General features: G+C 48.4%; 2 long non-coding RNA genes across 2 annotated transcripts; one reads left to right on the top strand and one right to left on the bottom strand.

Annotated features, from left to right (window-relative positions):
- Nucleotides 1-736: 736 nt before the first annotated feature.
- On the bottom strand, nucleotides 737-6,999 carry LOC138921145 (uncharacterized). Its single transcript, XR_011433462.1, has 2 exons — nucleotides 6,876-6,999; nucleotides 737-2,591 (listed from the first exon to the last, which is right to left on the bottom strand). It is a non-coding gene; the product is annotated as an uncharacterized lncRNA (long non-coding RNA).
- A 61-nt stretch (nucleotides 7,000-7,060) lies between these two features.
- On the top strand, nucleotides 7,061-22,049 carry LOC111772455 (uncharacterized). Its single transcript, XR_002806338.2, has 6 exons — nucleotides 7,061-7,395; nucleotides 9,132-9,344; nucleotides 11,750-11,872; nucleotides 14,199-14,269; nucleotides 17,859-18,899; nucleotides 19,959-22,049. It is a non-coding gene; the product is annotated as an uncharacterized lncRNA (long non-coding RNA).
- Nucleotides 22,050-23,695: the final 1,646 nt, after the last annotated feature.

The following is a 23,695-nucleotide window of genomic DNA, read 5'->3' as shown; positions in this document are numbered from 1 at the left end:
CCAGGCGGGGTGTCCCAGGCACCCGGGTGTGCCCTTAGGCAGTTGGTGGGGGGCGGGCGGGGAGAAGGCGGGAAGCCTGGAGCCCTAAGCCAGGACTGAACGGTGGGATCTGAGCTCTAGGCCTGACAGAGGCGTTCCTCTTCTTTGCAGGCTGGAGCCCACCCACCCCCCAGACCCAGAGACAGAAGGGAGGAGGGGACCATACGGAGTTTGGTTCAGCTCCACTGGGCGGCCTCCTTGGCTCTGTCAGCCTTGCTGCTCTGCGAGGGTCTTGTCACTGAATCAAGGATGGTGGCAACTCAGCTGGTTTCCAGGACTTGCAAGGGAGATAACACCCAACTTCAGCTTGGGACAATTCTGCTTCTTCCACTTCCTAGAGAGGCGTTTCCTTCCTCCCTTCATCCACTTCTTCTCTGAGAAGTCTCAGGTGGGAAACAGGTAGGTGGATAAAAATCTCAGTACAGGCCGAAGCAGGGACAGGTTGACGTGAGTGATAGAACAATCCTTCTAGTTCCATCTTCTCTTCCTGCCTGAGCCTTTGCCTGGCAGAATTAGATATGGAAAATGCCCCCTGCCCACCCACCCCCACTGCAGCCCACAGCATTTTATTAACATCTTGAGATATAATTTACTTACAATAAGATGCACCCCCTTAAAAAGTGTACAACTCAGTGAGTTTTGACAGATGTAGACGCCTCTGAAACCAGCGCCACAATCAAGAGGCAAACACCGAATCTATTGTATTGGCTTCCTACGGGTGACCCATTTGTATTCTTCATGACATTTTTATTGGCAGGTGGCAGGAACTCAACTCACAGTATCTAGACAAAGAAGGGGGATTATTGATTTGCACAACTGGGATGTTTAGGAATATAACAGCTTCAAGGATGGCTGCATTCAGGAGTTCAAATGACGCCATGAGTGTCCTTTCTCTCTCTCCCAAACAAATTCTCTCCCTGCAGCTGGCAAGATGGTTGCTAGCAGCCCCAGACGAAATCCTATCTTTTTAGCGATGCCAAAAGAAAGAAACAGTCTTCTCTGACAGCCCTTAATGATAGGACATCTCTGGGTCACGTGCCCATCCTTGGATGGGGCAGAATCAGCAGCAGTGATGTGCTGTGAGGGCTGAATGTGCACTTTTAGTGACGTCATGTTTGTAGCTTGAAATTGGCCATAGTGAGAGTGTTTATACCATGGAAATTAGCAAACACTACAAATCAGGGCTCCGCCCGCCCAGAGCCAGCTGTTAAACACTGATGCACACCACTGAGTCAGCCCTACCTAAACCAATGAAACAGTTTCTCCTGAGGAAAGATACATTCTATTACCCAAAAAGGGGAAGTAGAGGCTGGCCAGGCAGATATAACAAAGGAACTCGACTCTGTTGAATGCAAATCTGCCTAGAGATCTCAGAAAGGAATCTTCCAGGGTTTCCTCCCACCCTGAATCCCCAAGAGGACACTGACCAGGCCAAGGTTGAACCCACTGCTGAGACAGTCCAGCCAGTATGCAGTCTTCCAGGAGAAGGGCCCAGCCTCTGCCCCTCCCACAGTCCTCCCTTCTCCGACCGCCAGTCACATTCTACGGAAAATTAAGGAACTTCCTGAGCCCACCGCTTTCTGCAAAGCCATTCCAGCAACCTAGACCCATGATTTTCAGCTTGTTCAGCTATTTTACAACAACCCTTTCAAAGCAGCCCAGAAATGGGGGCTGTGGCTTGATTTGAGGTTAAACAAATAAGTGCCATTTATCCACCAACACTCTAGGAATGAAAGATTTCTTCAGGCAAATTCCCAAGCTGTGTGTTCCAGAAAAACTGCTGCCCCAAATTGCTGGGTTCCAGTCCAGTGTTCTCCATTTCCGAAGCTATCTGGGCTGCTTTCGGCTGTGCTCTGCACGGAGCACCAGGACTGATGCTGGAGTTGGCGGCCAGACGCACCGCCTCTTGGCTGTGTCAGCCTCCCACTCAGCGCCCACAGGACCGTAGGAGCTCCTGGGGTATTTCTTGGCCTGCTGGGAAATGGCTCCTCTCCATCCTAGGAGGCCTGGGCCAGACTGCTGGCTGCTTGAGGCAGATTACTTTTCTTCCCATGTTTTGAGGGCAGGCAAGAATGAGAAAAAAAAAAAAAAACACATTCTCAAACAAATAAAACTCCGCTCCACCAGCCAGGAAAGCTGAGCTTCTCAGCTGGTGGGGTGCAGGAGCAATTCAACAGAGAAGTCTTCCATCCTTCTCTAAGAGACATTGGTCTTTGTGCCCAAGCTGGAAGTCTGGATCAAGAGTTTTTAGATCTCCCTACTCCTGGGAGTACCCCGTGGCAGAAGCCATAGGCTCACCAAATATGCCATCGGCTCCCCTGCATTTCCCAGCTGTGCCATGTGACTAGTTTTGGCCAATGAAAATGAGCAGAAGTGATGCGTGTCCTTGCCAGGCTGAGGCAAGACAAAGCCCATGTCTCATTCTCTAGTCTCTCTTTCTCCCAGACTCTTCAACTATGGAGGCTATGTGTTCTGTACGGTGCAGCTAGAAGATGGAGCTTCTGTCCACCTGGGTCCCCAAGTTAGTCTGTGGAGCAGAACTGCCTGCCAACCTGCTGGGACATAGAGTGTGAGCAAGAAGTCAACTTTTGTTGTGTTCAGCCACTGAGCTCCAGGGGTTGTTTGTTACTGCAGCATTACCTGGCATACCCTGACTGATTCGAGCTCCTGGCACACTCTGGTACACTCTCCCATGCTGTTCACCAGGAGAGGTCAGCATGCAAGAGGTAGAAAACAACACTTCCTCCCCCTCTGGCCAACAGCCTTCACCCAAAGGAGTCCTTGCGAGCTTATATTCAGGGGCCCCAGGGTTCCTTGTCTCGCTAAAGATTTAAGGAACTTTTCTAAGGCTTGGGCCTGGGTCTGTGCCTTCCTTTAAATGTCTCTACAGTACTTGGTTGAACACTAGCATACAAATGGTCCTCTCTCACATCCCAAGACATCGAACAGGGCATGATGCACTTTCACTGGTGATCCCCCATGAGGCTGATGGGATAGGCTCACTTCCTGCTTTAAAGGTGAGAACAGTGAAGCCCAGGAGGATTAACGTCCTGCCAAGTTTGCACAGCTAACCACGTGAAGAACTTGAGCCCAGGTCTTATGCATCTTGCCACGATACCAATATTTCTCAAAATGTAGTTGACAGACTCTGAGATGGAACCCGGGAATCTGCATTTTCAAAGCTCCTTGGGCAATAATTGTGCTTGCTAAGTTTGAGAACCCTCACACCACACCATGCTGCCTCTTCCATCAGACAAAGCCACCACCAGAGCGGGGGGATTTGAGGGGTGCAGCCAAGGACCACTTTCCCCACTAAAAACCACCACCAAAATGTCTCCCCTGCCAGACTGCTCTTTGTGAAATTCTCCCCAAAGAGTCATCTCTTTCAGTTAAACTACAAATAGTCCTAGAAAAACCTGAGACCCTCTCATGAATTAATGCAAGTTATCCCTGGCTAGGAACAATTGCTCGTAAGAAGTCACTCGGCCAAGTAAGTTTCTGCAGGGGAACCATCAGTCAAGAGTCAGGACCTTGATCTGAGAGTGCAGGTCCAGCTGGAGGCTGCCAGGGGTGAGGTCCCGGACGGCGGGAAGAGGCTGAGCATCATGGGCTGGGGGTGGCGGGAGAAGTCCGAGGAGAAGAAAAAAATGCAGCTGGGGCAGGTGGTTAAAACCTCATGCACAAGAAAGAGTCAGAAAGAACCAGAGTAAAGTCTCAGGATTACTGTGTACTACCTGTGTGAACTTGCAGAACTTACTTCATCTCTCTAAGCTTCAGTTTTCTCCTCTGTGAAATGGAAATAATAAGAGAATCTACCTGCAGTGAGGTTGTTATAAGAATCAAAGGCATTCGTGCATATAACAGTTAACATTTATCCATCCCTTGTTGATCCATGTGCCAGCAGCTCTTCTAAGCGCTTTACATATATTAACTCATTTAATCATCACAACTACCCTATGATGTGGTTATTATTTTACCTGTTTTATTAAAAAAGGAAACAGAGGCAGAGAGAGGTGAAGTAACTTGCCCAAGGCTGCAGAGCTCATAAGTGTCAGAGCCAACATTTGAACCTAGTCGGTCAGACTTCAGAGGCAATGACCCTAATGGCTACACTTAGCTGTGGATGCCCCATCTCATAGGGAGGGATGCAGCTGGAGGAGGGCTGAAGTGCAGTCTGTTGAAGCTGGGGCTCAGGGCAGGGGTCACTGTTGCCCAGGTCCAAATGCAGACTGACTGGTAGCCAGAATTAACACGACTGCCGAGCTAAGGGGTGAAGGAGCACTCTGCCTGTCCTCCCCTCCATCCCCAAGACACTAACCCTACTGCACACCCAGAGGAAGACACTGGATGCTGCCTCCCAGAGCCTGGGGACCCTGGGGTGGCCGCAGCCCCTTCTGCAGGCATCCCCCCACAATTGGCACCACACGAAAACCAGCACTGCTGCTCTACTGCCCCACCAGGCAGCTGTCCTGGGAGCAATGGTTTGGTTGTTGTTTGTTTTATCTCCTTTGCTTTTTTAGTGCATTTTCTTAAATAAACTGCAGTGTTGCAAGTAGAAAAGGGAACCAGCCTTTATGGAGCAGTTACTATGGGCAAGACTCCATATCAAGCAAATCCATGTGTCTCACTGGGCCCTCACAACTTTGTGCAATAGACATTATTGTCTCCCTTTTATAGACGAGGAAACCGGGCCCAGAGAGGTTAAACTACCTGCAGCAAATCAGTAACACAGTGCCTCTCCAAATCCTTCTCTGTTTGAACCTAAAGCCACTTAAGAGAAGTGATGGGCTGCCAGGGCTTTTAGATCCGACCCCCAAAGATGAAGTTCCCTGTTCCTCATTCATTCCTTTGCATGTTGAGTGCTTCGGAGTAGCTGCTCTATGCCAGGCACTGGATTAGTGACTGTAGCTGAGCAACCTGGCCTCAGCTTCTATTCAGTAGGGGTGTGGGTCCATATTAACAGTATATTTGGAGAGGTTTCTATTGTCCCCAGGTTCTGTGAGGGCTGGCCACCAGCCCCGGGGCTGCTCCCCGGGGATAGGGGATCCAGCCTTCTCCTGAGAGAATCCAAGCTCTGGGTGTTTCAGGAAATGTCTGACCTGCCAGGTTTCCGTGTGGCTGATCAGTTAGAGCTGAGGAAGAGGGGCTGGGAGGGGAGGTTTCCCGTCAGCCCAGCTTTTGTCTCTCACATAAGCCCGAGACAGACAAACCGCAACCACAGACTCGACCAGCTGTGGAAGCATCGAACAGGAAACCCAGAACATCTGGTGCTCCACTTCCTCTGAAGGCTGTGCAAGTCTGGGTGTGTGTGTGTGTCCCCGCCTGTGTGCATGTCTGTTTTCTCTCCCACTGTTGTTTAGTGGGACGCGGATGCAGACAGGGTTGGAAACCACAGGTCTTGTGGTGACAAGGGAGCCAGACACCCGCTCCCCAACCCTTATAGTGTTTCATCGCTCCTCAGACAGTGACCCGAGATCTGACCCAATCTTGCAGGCCACCCTCCAACACTCGGCCCATGTTTAGCTTCAAGTCGCCGCGCAATTGAAGGAAAGGATTTTTTTTCCTTTTGGTTTTAGAGGAGCTTGTTTGGGGATGAGGTGGGAGGGCTCTGCTTAAATATAACTTGGCCGCAGCATACAGACCCACAAAAAGCAGCGTCTGGATGAAAGCTGTTTTTAAAACAATTTGAGGACAATCTGTGGATGACCTCTGAGGCTGCGTGCTGTTCAGGGGGCTGTTTTCCCACTAGTGGTGTTGTCCTGTGTGTAAGGCCTGAGAGAGACAGGGACTGAGAAGGGAAGAAACGTAAGGAAGTGAAAAGAGAAGCCTCTCCCAACTGGAGCATGAGGTCTAACTCTCCTGTTAGTCCCCTGTAGGAGGTAGGCATTATTATACCATTTTTACAAATCATGAAATTGAGATGCAGAGGGGGTCTGTAACTCACCCAAGATCACTCACAAGTAAGGAGCAGGGCCAAGGTTCAAAATCAAATCTGACTCCTAGCCACATGCTAGCCCGGATCACACTTCATTCTTTCAATGAACGGTAATAATCTCAACTGTGCCTAGCACATAGTTGATGTTCAGTAAATGTTTCTTGAATTAATCAATGAAATGAGCTATCACAGATGGCAGGGACTGTCATCATCACTGTAACCCCAGGGCTCAGCACAGGGCCCGGCAGGAGTGAGCGTTTCATGAATGTCAGTGAATGAATGACTAACAGCACAGGAACTCTTAAGTTTCAGAACAGTGACACTTCATCTACCTGGAGCGCATTTACTTAGCGAAGTCAACTGTTTTGATCCTGGCTAAAGATCTGAAAGGAGGAGGAAGGAACCACAAGCATTCAACAGAAGTCATAAGCCCTTAAAATTTCCAGTACTTGACTCAGAGAACTTCTCAGGCTCTGTCGAGACTGGTTACCATTACAACTAGTGCTAAAAGGTTTGCTTGCTGATCTTACTAGCATTGGTTTAGAAAGGAGGTGGCACGCTAGAGAAAGCTTGCTGGCAACAGCAATTTGGGAATTCAACTAGCAGTTTCAGACTGGTTAAGTGGCATTGTGGATGCAACGAGGAAAGCGCCAGGAGAAGAGGGAGGGAGGAGACAGTGAATGAACTGTCTGATCCTCGGATATCTGCCCTCGAGATAACTCCCAGAAAGCCAGATTCAACTGTAGCGTCTCCGATTAGTGTTCTGACTAAGATTAACGGAACAGCAGCAAAGGCGCGGGGACCTCAACTGCGCTCGCCCACTTCTTGGAGGTAAGAACTACACATGCGCCAACCTGAGACGACACATGCGCCGTGCCCGAGCCCGTGCTCCTTTTCATACCTGTGGGTGTGCCGAGCCGTCTCTTCCGAGCTAGGCTTAAGTCACGGCAGCGCCACGGAGTGCATGACGTCATTCGAGAGCGCCTCCCGTGGTGCCGAAGCCGGGTGCTCAGATTGGCAACGGCGTTGCTGTGGAGACACTGCGTCAAGCCCCGCCCCCAAGACGGGATTGGAGGAAGACTGGTCAGCTGACGTTGTGAGGTTTCTACAGCGCGCTGGAGGCCCTGTGGGGCGCTCTGGGCGCCCACTGCCCTGGCAACCATGACGCCTTGCACTCTCCGGATGGTGGATTCCCAGAAACTAACCCCAAAGCTAGAGTCAGAGCCCAAAGTTCAATTCGACGGACTTCTTGACCTAAGGCAGTAAATATCGGATGTGCTGCTCATCCAAGTAAAGTAAAAGTTCAAAGTGCCCTAGTTCGGATTCCGCGTGGAGCAGGAGGCCCCAGAGAGGCTTAGATTTGTCACTTCAGCAGCATCGTGTAGGAAGATGAGTCTGGACCAGAAGACTTAGTGCCAGGGGTAACCTAACTTTTTGAGCCTCAATTTCTTCTCGAGATCTTTCCAAAGGCATGTAAATATATTATTTCTTCCTTCCTAAGAAAACCTTTTCTTGACTCTACTTCTCCCTCCAGCTCCCGCCTCATCTCTTTTTCTGAATATCAAAGCTCCTCGAGCGCCTGTAGTCGTCGTCTGCAGCTCTCTCATCCCACTCTTTGTTGAACGCTCTCCCACACACTCTCAGTTTCTTCCCAGTCGTCGTCTTACCTGCTCGATCAGCAACATTGGGAATGGTTTATCACCCTCTCCTCCACGAAATACTTTCTGCGTTTGGCTTGCGGGTCCGCACACTTTTGGCTTTCTTCCTCCATCTCTGACTCCTATTTCTCCATCTTATTTGCTGGTTCTCATCATTCCCCTGACGTCTAAATGTAGCAGTGCCCCCAGGACTGGCTTCTTAGACTTCTCTCTCTTTTCACTTAACATCTTGGTGATCTCATTTAGTTTTAGCTTTAGCTTTAAAGACGATCTGTATGCCAGTGAGAACCTGGACTTCTCCCCCAAACCTCCATACTTAATATACTACTACCTATTTGGCATCAAAACGTAGATGCCTAGTAGGCACGTCAAACTCATCGTGTTCAAAGTGGAACTCCTGAGCTTCTCCACCAAAAGATATTCTACCTGTACTTTTCTCATCTCAAACAATGCACCTCCATCCTCCTAACTTCTCAGGTTCCAAACCTTGAGTTCTCCTTCATCTCCTACCCAATCTGGCAGCAAACTCTATTGGCTTTTTCTTCAAAATATATCCAGAGTCCAAACTCCGCTGAAGCCATCTTAGACCCAGCCCCCATCACCGCTCACCTGGATTATTGTAATTGCCTCCTAAGTGCTCTTCCACAGTCCTCCTTTAGCTCTCTCCTCCTCAGTCTGTGTTCACATAACAGCCTGAGTAATTCTGTTGAAAGTCATATTCTCTGTGCAAAACCTTCCACAGACTCTCTCTCTCAGAGTAAAAGCCAGTTTTACCATGGCCAGAAATGTCCTGCACCACGAGGCTCCTGGAACCTCGCTGAGCAGCTCTCCTAATTTTGACTCCCTTCCTCACTTTACTCCAGCCACAAAAGTCGTGTGCCGGGCTTACTTCTGCCTCAGGGACACTGAACTTGCTTTTACTTTTGCAAGGAACTTGTCCTCCAATACCCCCAGAGCTCCCTCCGTCACCTTCTTCAAGGCTTGGCTCAAACATTCCTTACTCAAAAAGACCTTCTCTAACCTCCTGATTTTAAATTGCAAATCTGACTCGCCAAGCCCACATTTCCATATGCTCTGTTCCATTTATCACCTCTAATATACCATATAATTTACTTCTTTGTCTTATTTGATGTCTCTCTCCACATGAAGGCGGCAATTTTGTCTGTTTTGTCATTGATGCTTCCCCAATTCCTAGACAGGGGCCAGCGTGTGATAGGTGCATTACCGCACAAAATCGGGGTTCTCTGCCTGATGCACATAAAAAAGCCAATTAATTATGGCATCAGCCTTTGGAGGAGAAATCAGCTTTTATTCTGCAGGGAGACAGGGGGCGTGCGCCCTTAGATCTGTCTACCCGATTCGGGATTTGGGGTGAAATTTAAGAGGTTACAGAGAATAGACTGGCATGCGGAAACACTGGTGGGACAGATTTTTGTTGGTGGACTTCAAGCATTTATGGTCAGGTGGGGTTTTTTTAACTTTTTTTTTTTTTGAGGAAGATTAGCCCTGAGCTAACTACTGCCAATCCTCCTCTATTTGCTGAGGAAGACCGGCCCTGAGCTAACATCCACGCCCATCTTCCTCTACTTTATACGTGGGACGCCTACCACAGCACGGCTTTTGCCAAGCAGTGCCATGTCCGCACCCGGTATCTGAACCTGCGAATCAGAACGTGTGAACTTAACCGCTGTGCCACCAGGCTGGCCCCTATGGTAAGGTTTTAAACGTTTATAACAGGATTCTAAACATTTTTGATGAGGTGGGGAAGGAATTTTAACACTGGGTCTTCCTGAATGAGGGACCCTCACTTCTCATAAGAGTCTGACTTTCAAGTTCTGCTCGTGTCCCAGGTCCTTGGTTTCTGTGGGAAGGAGGATCTTTGGTCCCGAGGTCATTTCAGCTCACAATTTCTTCTTTTGTGCCTGCCCTGGCGACATGACTTTGCAGATTTTCTGAAAGGCTGTTCTTAATCACTCTGTTGATAAGAGATGGGGTCGGTTGAACTGGTCCTGGAGGGCCCATGATTGGGTGCTAGGTAAGTATCTGTTGAGGGAATGGATGCATTTCAAAATCAGAGGGTTAAAACATGGATAGACCTTGAGGGTATTATGAAATACCCTTATTGTGAAATAAGCCAGACAGAGAAAGACGAACTCTGTATGACTCCACTCATAGGTGGTAGTTAACATATAGACAAAGAGAACTGATCGGTGGTTCCCAGGGGAAAGGGGGGTGGGGGGAGGGCACTAGGGGTGAAGTGGTGTACCTACAACATGACTAATAATGATGTACAACTGTAACTTCACAAGGATGTTAACTATCATAATCTTAATAAAAAAAAAAATCAGAGGGTTAAGTAGTGTTAAAGGCCAGAGCTTTCGGGGCTTGGGTTCCAGTCCCCCTTTGCCGCTTAGCTGCTTTGCAACCTTTAGGAAGTTTAACCTCTGAGCTTCAATTTGCTCATTTTTAACGTGGGTGAAATAACACTTGAGCTGTTCACTGAGCAATATTGAACACCTCCCTGTATGAGCAGCTAGCACCGTGCTAGTTGCTGGGGACTCAATGAAGAACCTAAATGCACGTGTTTCCTCCCTCCCCCGGAGTCTGTATCCTGAGGAAGGGGTACAGACAATAGTGTACAGTCATCCAAATAGGTGATTATTCACCGACTGTGGTAAGTGTGACTGAGGGAAAGCAATATCGCACTGATGTGGAGAGGGGTGGGGAACAGCTTCCCCGGGGGAGTGCCTTCATTGTATTAGTCCGCTGGGGCTGCCGTAGCAAAGTGCTACGGGCCCAGGTGGCTTAACCAACAGAAATTTGTTTCTCACAGTCCTGGAGGCTAGAGGTCCAAGATCAAGGTGTCGGCAGGTTTCATTTCTTCTGAGGCCTCTCTTCTTGGCTTGCAATGGCTGCCTTCTCACTGTGTCCTCATATGGTCTTTCCTCTGTGCGTTATCGCCCTGGTGTCTCTCTTCTTCTACGGACACCAGGCAGATTGGATTAGGGCCCACCCTAAAGGCCCCCTATTAAGATAATTTCCTCGTTAAAAGCTGTATCTCCAAATGCAGTCACACTCTGGGGTACTAAGGGTTTAGGACTTCAGCATATTAATTTGAGGAGGGGCACAATTCAACTCATAGCATTAATTAAGATCCAAAGTATACGTAGGATAGAGAGATGGGACAAGGGGAGCCTTCCAGGCAGAGGGAAGAATGTGCGTAGAAATCCTATGGCTGGAAGGAGTGTGACAAGTTGGAAGAAAGGACAGACCCATGTGGCTTGAACTCAGAGCGAGGGGTCTTGGTAGGAGATACACTGGGGGTTTGGGGAGCAGCACATGCAGGGCTTTGAAGGCCACCTGGGTCTGTAGTTGGTGATGTGACAGGAGCTGTCTTATGAAAAGATTACTCTGATCGCGAATGGGTTGGCAGGGGCTACTCTCGGCTCCAGAGTTGAGTGATGGTGAGGACGACCTGATAGGGTACGTGGTGAGTGTCTCACGGGGCTCCGTAAAGGGTTAACTAGGAGCATTTTTAATAATGCCCACCTGACACTTGATGGGGAGATTGGATGGAAAAGAGGCCAGGAAGGGGCTTAATAAACTGAAGTGATGAGCAGATGTAAGAGCACATTACAGATGAGCGTCCCACAGTACTGAATCTCCATATTTGGGGGTGCTGGGTGTCATATAGCTTAGACAGATGTGATTTATGATTAAAACTGAAAGTTTTCAATCAGACTAATGAGAAAGAGAAAGGTGTAGATAGAGCAGTCGAACACTTCCCCCATAGGTCTATCTCCTGGAAGCCAAAATACAAGGGAAATGATTTGGTGAGAAGGAGCGTTCATCTTTTACTTCTTTTCTTCAGGTCCAGCTAAAAGCTTCCCTTAGCTTTACCCTTGGGGAACTGATACACAGCAGGTTCTCGTAAAAGATCTGGGGGGGGGGGGTGAAGAGGGGCAGTCATCTCCTATAGGTTCTCAGTAAGGGTGGTGTTGGGCAGCAGGAGGGTTTCTCATTTCATTCCTAGAATTCAGTGTCAGGAAGTGGAACCTGGTGTGACCTCCCACCTTCAACTTGAGTGGTGACTCTACCCTTTGATGATTTAATGCAGCAAAGACTCATTGCCTCTTTGGTTGGAAGGAATCAAGATGAGCATTTCATCCCAATGGCTAAAGAACAATGACTATCCTCTTCGACATCCTTGACAGAGAGCCATCTGCCCGTGATTGGGAAGGTACAAGGCAACCCATCCTAATTCGGACAGAATTAATTGTTAGAATCTGCTTTGTAATATTAGGCCACAACTATCTCTTGTAAGTCCTGATCTGGCCTTCAGGAGCTACACAGACCCTGATCCCTCCTTTTTATAGCATCCAGTATTTGACAGTAGCTGTATGGTACCCATCTGAGACCTCTATGACTTTGAAGCCAGGTACCTGAGGGTTACTGTAAATATTCAGTAAGAACATGATTACGTTTCAACCTTGTTCCCAACATAGACATAGATGAAAAGAGGTTAATCTTGTCAATTTGCTGGGTTTTTTTCTTTAACCCGAGGGTTGACTCAAGGGTCACAAGGATTTACAAGCTTGTTGTGCAGAAGAAAAAGAATGCCTTTAAGGAAGTTATGATCACCAGATAACCAGCCCCCAGCTGCCATTGATGCGCAGAAGTCCAAATGCCCAAGGGCTTATCTGGAGTGAAAGAAACACGAATTTCCCCTGTTTCTCTGAAACCTCTCTTCCCAAGCCCCTTACCTCTATAAAGACCCCCTGCTTTCTTCCTTGCTAAGGCAGATTTGAGAGAACCCCCCCTCCCGCCTTCTCGTTTTGGCCAATTCAAATAAACCTGTCTCCATCTCCAGGTGCTGGTGTCTCAGTGACTGGTTTACCGCACATCAGGCACCCGAACTTAAGATTAAGAGGTTCGGTATCAACTCCTGTTCCCATACTGAACACCTCCCCCCCAAAAGTGTTCTTTTCTTAACAGCGATTTCATGAATATCCTTGTACATAAGTCTTTGCACACTTGTCTTTGGATACATTTCTATACGTGACACTGCTCGGACAAATGGTACATTTTCTAGCTTTTGTTATATATTTACAGATTACCCTCCCTGAAGAGTGATTTTGTTTATACGCCCACAAGCGCGGTTGACAAGAGAGCCAGTTTCCCTACACCCTAGTCACCAAACGGGGAATTTTCATTCTTTTAATCACTGCCAATCTGATAGGGGAAAATGATTATCTCATGGTTGCTTTAATTTGCATTTCTTTGATTATGGGTGAGGTTGGACATGTCTTCCAACCACATCCTATACTTTTGCAATCAAGTTTTGGAGCTAAATGCAAGACCTTACATGTTTTCCAGCTAAATTTTATCTCGTTGGATTCCACCAATCATTCCTTCCTGCTGAGATAACTTGGATTCTGATTCTGTAATTCCGACATACTGGCCTTCCCTCCCAGGCTTGTGCTATTTGCACAGTTGATAAGCAGTTATCTTTGGCTTTGTCCAAGTTGTTGATAGAATGTTAAAGAGTTTCAGGCCAAGGATAGAACTGTTTGGCGTGCCCCTAGAGAACGCCTTGGGAGGACACTGTCCCATCCCCCTCACCATGCCCAGGAGCCATCTGCAGTGGGTGGAGCCTTCACCTGGGACACAGGGCCAGGAACAGATTCCAGCCTTGACACTAATTACCTGTGTGGCCTTGAGCAAGGGGTGTCACCTTAAATGGAGATGTGCCACATGGTTATCTAATGTCCCTTCCAGCTCTAGCAGCCTTTTTGTCACTATTTTGTCCATAAAGATTTCGTGAGAAACTGTCAAACTGTTGTCAAAAGGGGGCCGGCTCAGTGGCGCAGCGGTTAAGTTCACACGTTCCACTTCGGCGGCCTGGGGTTCACCAGTTCGGATCCTCGGTGCAGACATGCTGTGGCAGGCGTCCCACATATAAAGTAGAGGAACATGGGCACGGGTGTTAGCTCAGGGCCAGTTTTCCTCCGCAAAAAGAGGAGGATTGGCAGATGTCAGCTCAGGGCTGAGCTTCCTCAAAAAAAAATAATAAAATAAATTTTAAAAATTAAAAAAAAGAAAAAGAAATTTGTCGATGTAAACTTTATAATTTTTTTAAATTTAGGACATTTGCCTCGATTGTCCATGATTCCTCCAAGTACTCTGAGATGTCAGCAGTGCTCAGTGCTCCCTGCCGAGGCTCGCCAGTTCCGTCCCCCAAGATTGTTTTCTTTCATGGCATGAAGGAGCGGTCACTGGGATCGCCTCCCCTCTTCCCAGTACAGACAGAGGCCCCGGATGTGGAGGAGGGTTAATGAGCTGTGACAGCACTGAAAGGAAGCAGGTCGAAAGGCTTAGTTGAGGGGAGAGGGTGTCTTTGTGAGACTGACAGATGCCAACTATTCTTGTCATTAGCCAAAGAAACAGCTCCCCTGGGCCTGTGACAGGGACCTCTGATTACTCAGCCCTGGGCATAGTGAAGAAAATAAGCATCAACAGAATTGTCTGCAAATGAAATGATGCCGCGTTATGACACCTTTCTTTAGGTTCCTTCATATCAACAATCAGACAAGACTATTCTGAGGAAGGAAGAGTAAACATTAACCCCAGGAAACAGGTAAAGACACTAAAAGAGAAATTACGTAGCGATTTAAGTGACATAGTGAAGCAGTCATAACTCCGGTCACCTGGCTTCTTGTTGCCATGCCTGCAATGTAGTTGTTGATTTGCACCTTGTAAATTTATCACTAAATTATGTACAGTTATGGCCATTCCTTATTGTCTGTTCTTACTCATTCGGACTAATAATAATAGTGACAATGATAATAAAGACTGACGCGTAGCTCTTCTGTATGCCGGTCGCTGTTCTAAGTGCTTGCCATGAATTAGCCCTTGCATCCTCACAGTGAGCACCTCTGCAGGGTAGCTGCTGTTTTCACCCCATTTTTCACAGATGATGAGATGGACACAGAAGAGAGTTTAAGTAACCCGCTCAAGGTCCTTTTTGGAAGGGGTAGAGCTGGGCTTCAACTCAAGTAGTCTGGCTCCATGCATCAGGCTCCAAATGGCAACATTCTGCTGCCTCTGTAAGGAAATGAGAATCAAAAAGGAACAGCTAGGGGCCGGCCTGGTGGCGCAGTGGTTAAGTTCGCACGTTCCGCTTTGGCTGCCCGGGGTTCGCCGGTTCAGGTCCCGGGTGCAGAATGGTACCTCTTGGCAAGCCATGCTGTGGCAGGCATCCCACATATAAAGTAGAGGAAGATGAGCATGGATGTTAGCTCAGGGACAGTCTGAGGAGGATTGGCAGCAGATGTTAGCTCAGGGCTAATCTTCCTCAAAAAAATAAAGAAAAAAAAGGAACAGCTATTGGAAATTATTTCTCCTCAAAACTGTGAAACTGCTTTGCAAACGGTGGTCTCAACTACTATGGAGAAACAAACTAACTCTTTCATCTCCTGAATGAACTGTGTGAAATGGAAGGAGGAGCCCAGTGGAAGAGGGAAGTCAGAGGCACGAACAACCTATAACTTAGGTGCACAGCTCTGGGGTGTCCCCAGTGGTCCGGGTAAATCAGCAGTGAGTGAGTGTGACCACGAGGGAGAACACATGAGCCGCAGGACCCTGGATGACAACAAGCCCGTGTCACGAGACCGAACCGCGCTCTCCACAGCCCTTCTTCCAACAGCAGGGTTCCAGGGCCGAGTGCGGGAAGTGCTGGCACGGGGAGCACCGAGGACTCGGCCAGGGCTGGGCGCCAGTCGACGGATTCCCAATATTGTCTTCCAGTTGCTAGACTACGCTGCTTTCCAGTACATTATTTGGCATGTAAAAACTCAAATGTAAGTAAAGCATTTTAATACAAATAATTTCAACTGCAACAAGGCAATTGGCTTCTGATTAAGTTGGCAAGAAAAGGTAATGAACTCATTCCGATTGACATATTTAGAGTTCGTCTTGCCAAATCCAATTGGCAGCTTCATAATTATGGAAACGTCCATGTTATTTCCACTCAATCAGGGTTAGGCCTGCTGGTATCTGATTCAATGTTTACTTCATGAATGAGGTCAGTTCCCAGCACAGCTGGGGTTTTAACAAAGGAATCAGAGCTGCTGATCAGCAGACAGCATTCCCACCAGAATCTGACCGTAGTTGTCAGGGCTTCCAGGGCCACCTTCCCACAGATCTCCCAGGTTCGCCGCTCTCTCTGGCACTTTCTGGGGCCTGGCTCTGCTCACTGCTCTGCGAACGCTTCCCTGCAGAAGCAGAGGGAGCCCGGGCTGCAGCCCGGGCAGGATGAGCTCACGTCCCAAGTTTCCCACAGCACAGCAGTTCACTCTGCAACCTGCCCCCTCGGTATTGCAACATCTCGCCCCTTACGAGCTTCAGAACTGCCAGGAAACGGGGTAGGTTTTTTTAAAAAAATTATTTATTCCAGGATGGCTCCACTTGTGTGGTGTAAGAGTGACTCAGAGTGCCTTGGAAGCCACCTCCAAAGGTAACTATGTCCCACAGGCCGGAATGTCCTCTGCGCCAACTCCCCACAGTGGTAAAAACAAAAACAAAAGCTCACAAGGGCTCAAAACACTCACTTTAAGAACACGCGTCTGCGGAGTGGGGTTACCGGGAAAACTGCAGAGGGCAGAAAGGAAGGAGACGCTGCACAGCAGGGCCACGGCTCAGCTCCAAATGAGTTAGTTTAGAAGCAGCAAGGGACTTAAACGTCATTGGCCTGTGCTCCCGAGTCCTGAGCCGCTACAGTGGGACGGCCGTGGCCGTGATAAAGCCTGAGGTCAAAGTCCGAAGGGGCTCTCTTCCCAGCTCTGGCAGCCATCCTTTGTCTTAGTGCCATAAGGTCATAGGAAGCTTAGGGATAGTGATTTGGTTCAGATCCCAAAATAATTGTGGGCATCATGTGCTGGTACAGTTTCACCTAAGAAAATCTGTTGGGGAACAAAATCTGGAGTAGGAGATGGTTGAGGAACTGGATGCAAAGGCAGGTTCTCTAAGGAAGCTTCCCCCTTCTCAGCACTGACGAGGCAGCATGTGCACCGAGCTCTACACTCTCATCTCCTAACGAACAGTGAGACCAACGGCCGCTGATGTAGACGAACACAGAGGAGACGTAGTCCTGGATGTAGAGAGGGAAGCTCTCCCTTCCGTTGACCTCAACAGAGGTGGTTTTAGGGTGAAGACTCCACTTTCTCTTCTCTAAAGAGTGGGTCCAGCTGCCACAGGAGACTTTAGAACATCTGTCCCCACTTGGAGGTCAGCATCCCCATAGGGTCCAAAGAGCTGGCTCAAGTGCAATTCACAGCCTTTCTCTTACCTGCTTCCCCAAGAGCACAACCTGTGTCAGCCCTCCGGTGTGAAGTCATCTCCCTGTTCCTGCTACTTACCCAAACGCCAGTTACTTGCCGTCCATTCTGTAGCCTCTTTTATCCAACTTTGGCATAGTCATGTCATCTTATAATCTAAATGATCTTTTCCCTGCATATGAAGTCTTTGAAGATGGGACCCTAAACAGAGTTCATCTTTTTGCCCTCGCTGGCCTCATCACCGGTGCTCTCGGCCCATTCAGCTACAGCCACGCTGGCCACCCTGCTGATGCTTGAACGCCCCAGACACATACCCCGCACAGAGACTTGGCACATGCTGTTCCCTCTGCCTGCGACACTCTTTCCTGGGTCATCCACGTGGCTCCCTCAGTCCCTTCCTTCAGGTCTGTACCGCATGCCTGCTAATCAGTAAGGTCTTCCCGACATCGTCCTCCCCGAACTCTTCTATGTGTGTCTCCCTTTCACACGTGTCTCCCCTGAGCTTTGATCCCACCTAAACAGCACACACTACTTGTCTTCTTCCGTATCTGCCTCCCCACTGGAATGCCAGCCCCACATGGGCAGGGCTTTTTGACACTTTTGTCCGCTGTCACAGCCCAGTGCCAGAAACAGTGCTCTGCGTCCGCACTCCACGCCGTTCATGGAGTGTGTGCTGCACGCCAAGCACTGGTCTGGGCTCTGGATATTTTTGCAAAAGTTTCTCCAGTGCTTGAGGAATTCATTCGACTTTAAGGAACTAAGTAAGTTCTTTAAGCTGAAGGAAACTGTGTCTCCTGATTCCTCAGCGACATTTGAGGCGCTGGGCAGCACTTCGCCTCTCTCCCTCCCCTGGCTGCCCCTTTGATTCTAAATATTCTGCTTTCCCAACAGACGTAGGAAAGCGGGGTCATGCGAGAGGAAAGACAGAGCCTCCTATGATTGAGGAACGCAGGTGTACGCTCCGCTGGGGCCAACTCGTCCTGCCTGGAGGAAATGCATCTGAAATGTTGTCACCCTCCCCTGGTTGTGAACAGAGCTGTTTAACTGTTGGGGTCGTGGGCGAGGCAGCGCATGCAGGCAGGCGGCCATTACACAGGCTTTCCAGAGAGAGCTGGAAAGCTGATGCCCAAGCCACAGGAAGAGGGACGGCCGCCTGCAGCCAACAGCCTGCCTGGAAAGTCTGCGTAAGGGACACCTGGAGGAAGCAGGGGCTCCATCGCCTCCTCCGCCGGCTGTAACCCTGTCCTTCTCGCTCAGCCCATCCGTCGGGGGTGCTCCCGGCTTCCCACCCCAGAGATGCCGCTCCTGGACGCGCTCCTGGACGCTCACCACATCCCTCGAGTTGGAAAGCTCTCCGATTTCTCCCAACAAATCAGAACTTCTTTTCTTTCATCTCGTTTGAAAAGCCTTTTGTGAGATTGCTAGTGACCCAAATGTAACCTCTCTATTCCTGTCTGAAGGGAAAATATTTCCAGATTAGAGGGAGCGTTCTGCGGTGCCAAGACCAGGCATATATGAATACTTGATTATGCCTCCGAAACCCGGCCTCCCAAACACGCGCCAGTCACAGTGTCAGAAACGAACCGTAAGCAAGCAAAGAAACTGTGAATCAAGGGGTTTATTATTTTCCCCTATTAAGTATTTTGAAACCAAAGTTTCCACATTTTTAAGGGTTTGATGTCATAAAATTCCCATGTATGACAGCATTTTGAAAAACAGAGTCATTGTGTGCGGGTGGAATGTGAGAGGTTTAGTGTACAAGTTAGAAAATAAATCCCTAAGCTCGCAATTTGAGATGCATAGACAGGGGGCCACTGAGCTGTAGCCTTTGCTACAATGGCTTCACGTGATGTTGAGACTGTCCCGGAAAAATTCTTCGTCTTCTGAGGAGCCCCAGGACCTCCAGCCAGCTGTTGTTACTCCAAGTGCAATGTAAGCGGGTTTCTATTTAAAACTTTCGCACCTGGTACTTGAATATTCCTTGTTTTCCGAAGGGTACCCTCTTTCCCTCAGATTCTTTTCCACCTTCCCTTTTCCGTGCTAGTCTGGTTCAACCCGACCTGCTGGCATGAAGAGAAAGACACTTATAAAAGGAGCTGGGAAGTTGTGGTCTTTTCCTTTGCAGCTGAAACTAGGCTCAGATGGAGAGAAGACAGCCCCAGAAACAGTGCTGGGGGGTGACTGGGGACAGGGGCCTGGGAGATGGGGAGGAAAGAGTGTTCCCTTGCCTTTATGTTAAAGATTAGGCAAAAGCAGACACTCAACACCTTATGCCTTCACAGTCTGCGCTGGGGAGGCCCTTGGATGCCCCCTGGGTCCCAGGGCGCCTACTCTAAATAAACTCCAGGTCTGTCAGCATCGGTTGCCTCTGGGAGGGGTAGGAGACTCAAGAGAAGAGGAAAGAGAACTTAGAAGGGAGATAAGAGAGGGTGCAAATGGGCAAACGGAGGGCTATGCAGCAAAAGCGATCCAAGGAAGAGACTGAGAGTAAGCTGGGTGTCAGCAAACAAGCCTGAGGTTTGATGGTTTGTATTATTACCCTCAAGGTCAAAATCTTCCTTGCATTAATTTGGAGTGAGTAGTGGTGAGGCTCAGATAGGCAACGACTGGGGCTTTAAGACTCGGGTTTTTCCTCCATTTCCCCGGTTGTGTAAAACTTCTCACTTCTGATCTCCGGAGAGTCCTCCTCCTCTTCCTCCTCCTCCTCTTTCTCCCGGGCACAGCCAGTCTCAGAGGGATGGGAGCCTCAGGGACAGGAGTGCTGGAGCAGGCCTGTGGTAGTTGGCCAGGAACAAGGCATTGCTTGTGTGTAGAGGCTTTTCCAAGGCGGTTTCACAGATACGGGGACCTCGGACAGAGAGGAACAGAGAAATTCCAGAGATTTTTCACGTGCAAGCGGATATTTCCTTTGAGAGTTTCTAGACTAAATAATACTCCTTGTGTCTAAGGGACGGTGTATACTGCTGACCGGGCAATGTTCTGTGTGCACAGGGTGAGCGTCAGAGCCCCGCGCGGCCTGGAAGGAGATGTGAGCAGAGGAAGGTGAAGTTGCCTGAGAAAATGTCTTTCCTGGAAGAATACTGGTGCTGTTCTCTGTCCGCCTGACATGACGTCCATGTCAAATATGGAGGACGAATTTGTTGGCAGACCTTGGGGATGAAATGGGCTAGACTTCTAAGAATAAATGTACCTGGCCTCTCTATTAACCATTTCCATACATATATATTAATAGACTTTATTTTTTAGAGCAGTTTTAGGTTCACAGCAAAGTTGAGTGGAATGTACAGAGATTTCCCAGAACCCCCTGCTACCCCACATGTCAGCCTCCCTCACTATCAACATCCCCCAGCAAAGTGGGATGTCTGACATTGATGAACCTACATGACACGTCATTATCACCCAAAGTCCATCTTCACATTGGGGTTCACTCTTGGCGTTGGAACATACCATGGATTTTGACAAATGGAGAATGGCGTGTGTCCACCATCGTATTGTCACACACAATAGTTCCACTGCCCTAAAAATCCTCTGTGCCCCCCATATTCATTCCTCCCGCCCCGCTAACCCCTGGCAGCCACTGAACTTTTACTTTCTCCATAGTTTTGCCTTTTCCAGAATGTCATGTAGTTGGAATCGTACAGCGTGTGGTCTTTCCAGATTGGTTTCTTTCACTTAGCAGCGCATTTAAGTTTCCTCCATGTTTTTCATGGTTTGATGGTTCATTTCTTTTTGGTGATAAGTAATATTCCATTGTCTAGATGGAGCCATTTTCATAGATGTATTTTGGAAGCCAGATTTTTAATAAGGTAATATAATTTATTAATTAGTATAATAAAATCTATGATAAGATAAAGGCAATATTTGACTTAAATAGAGCAACCTCTATATCAACCCTATTAATATGAAGGCTATTATCCTTCTGGTTGTAATAAGTAAACTGAAGCACAGAGAGAATCTGACTTACACACAGGAAAGAATAGAAGAGTCTAGAATCCCAGCCATTTGCTCTATCGCATGTAAAGTCTGAAGTTTATATGTGTGGGGAGGGGAGGACTACTTGAGGACACTCATTTCCAGCTCCTCAGGTTTCCTGTGAAGGAAATTCCTTAGAGTGACGCTCCTTGCCTCCACTCTCCCCCGAGCACTTCCTCCTTCACCCATTCCTCTCTCAAGGGAGGAGGAGCCACTTTCCCAACTGGACAGATGGGGAGAGACTGGGCGTGCCCAGAGTATCGCCCCTCTCCTCTCTGGGGTTGTCCTGCCTTAGAGAACACCCTGGTCGGCTGCCCGGCTCTCAACCAGACAGGGGAAATCAGCATGTCTGACTCAGGAACACAACATCCATGAGGCCACTCGCCCACAGACCTAAGCCATGTCCCACAAACAGCTTTATAAAGATAGTAACACTCGCTTACCAATCTCCATTTTCTCCACCTCCTGCATCTGATTGGTTATCCTGATCTAAGTGGGGAAGACATTCCTTCCCAAAGCTAATAATGTCATCACAAATAGATTTTAAAAGGCTGTCATCACATTATCAGCCAGATTCTTTCTGGTGCCAAGGTGTCTCTACCATCACCAAGTCTGGTAACTCTGAAGCTATTTTAGGCCTGAAGGACAAGATTTAGTGAACTGACAGAGTAACTTAGATTAAAAGCACTGGACTGGCCTGAAAGTGTAGCCAGCCCACTTTCAGAGAATCATTTGACCCCTTAGAGAAATCTGACTGAAAAACTAATTTTAGACCAGAAATTCAACCACCTACAGCCTATACAACAATTCTATCTGGAAAGGTCAACACAGAACCAACTGCATTGATCTCACTTGTAAGTAGAAGATAAAAACAACGACAAACAAACGCATAGCATTGGAGATTGGATTGGTGGTTACCATAGGGGAAGCGGGGGAGGGCAAAAGGGGTGATTAGGCTCACGTGTGTGGTGATGGACTATAATTAGTTTTTGGGTGGTGAACATGATGTAATCTACACAGAATTCGAAATACATTACGCTGTACATCTGAAAGCTATATATTGTTATAATCCAATGTTACTGCAATTAAAAAAACAATAATTAAGAAAAAGAACCAAATGCAAACTAAAATCTCCATGAAAGAATAACAGATATTAAGGCGATAACAATTTCTTATCAGGTGTTGCAAAGAACCTCCCTCTCCTGTCCTCCTGGTTTGACACACATTTTTCTGCCTTGAAGTTCGTCCCAGAACATCCAGGTCACTTTGTAACATTTGAATTTCCTTGAGCCAAGGTTGAAGTACTTCCACAACTTACTGACAGTGATAGTAAAAAAGTGTAATGTTTATGTGTGTGACTGTCTAGGGCCTACCCAAGAATCAGGATGAGCCCCTTGAGACGGAAGCTGATTTGCCTACAGATAGTGTATTCTCTCCACAGCATCCCTCAAGAGAGTCAGTTGCTGTTTGATGAGGAGGTGGACGGTGACGATGACAGGAAGGTTCTCCCAGGCGCGGTCACCATCTTGGTTGAGGTGGGCTGCTCAAGGAGACAGACGCTGGCTACCGATGCGACTGACATGTTGACATCCCCAGCACTTTCCTCCATCGCCCATCTCCACTCAGGCTGGGAGGTCCAAATGTGCCAGGCCCAGTTCTACCCAAAGAACCAGGCGTGGATGTCTTCTGGAGGCCCTCTGGAAGAGGTTTTGCTTTTCTTCTATAAGAGACAGGACTAGAGATGCCCCTTCCTCTTCTTCCTGCTTTGACTGTGGGCATGATTCCTGGAGCTGCAGCAGCCATTTATGACCACGAGGTGACCAAACAACTCTAAAGCCACTGGTAGCCTAGTGCACAAAGGCTGCTCCAGCTGCCAACCTTCTCTCCCCGGGTGTAACTATGGCGGTCACAGGAAATGCCCAGCATGTCATTAAGCCAAAGAAGACAAACTGAGCTATTAAAACTAACTGCTGGCCTACTACCCTCAGTTAATACAAATGGAACAAGATGTTAAAAAATGATTCCATTTCAATTCTGGTGAAGATCCTGAGGCAGAGAACAAACCAGTAGGTGCCAACTACTCCTTTGTTCCAAAGTGAGGTGCTAGACCAGCTCAGCAGGGCCGGGAAAGAGCTGTCTGAGAACTGTGACCCCGTGGGTTGGGGAGTGGCAAGGCCAAAGGGAGAGACTGGAACTTCGATGATTTCTGCAGAGAGAGTTGTTGCATGCTGGCGCACTTCCCCCCCCTCCATCCCTCCCAGCCCACCCCATGGATGAGAGGAGGGGTCCTAGTGCGAAGGACTTGGAGGAGGCCATTAAGAGAGCTTTGCAACACCTCATACACACCCAGGAACTTGTGGGACCAGACAACTTGTGTATGTCACATGCCCAAGAAATCTTTTTTTGAAGATTTTATTTTTCATTTTTCCTTCTTTTCCCTAAAGCCCCCCAGTACATAGTTGTATATTTTAGTTATTGGTCCTTCTGGTTGTGGCATGTGGGATGCCGCCTCAGCATGGCTCAATGAGCAGTGTCATGTCCACACCCAGGATCCAAACCGGCGAAACCCCTGGCCACTGAAGCGGAGCGTGTGAACTTAACCACTCGGCCACGGGGCCGGCCCCCCGAGAAATCTTAAGGGCAAGAAGCCGTAAAGGCAGAACAAGGGGAGGTGGCTGCACCATTGAGTGCAGAGTCCCACCCCCTGGGTAATTTCCCGTAGACCAGATGTGGGCCGTGAAAAAGAGCTGGCCCAA

This window comes from Equus caballus, chromosome 2, assembly GCF_041296265.1.
Source record: "Equus caballus isolate H_3958 breed thoroughbred chromosome 2, TB-T2T, whole genome shotgun sequence".
In the NCBI taxonomy this organism is placed as follows: domain Eukaryota; kingdom Metazoa; phylum Chordata; class Mammalia; order Perissodactyla; family Equidae; genus Equus; species Equus caballus.
Note: the sequence above shows the minus strand (reverse complement) of the source record. Positions and strands in the feature narration are given on the sequence as shown.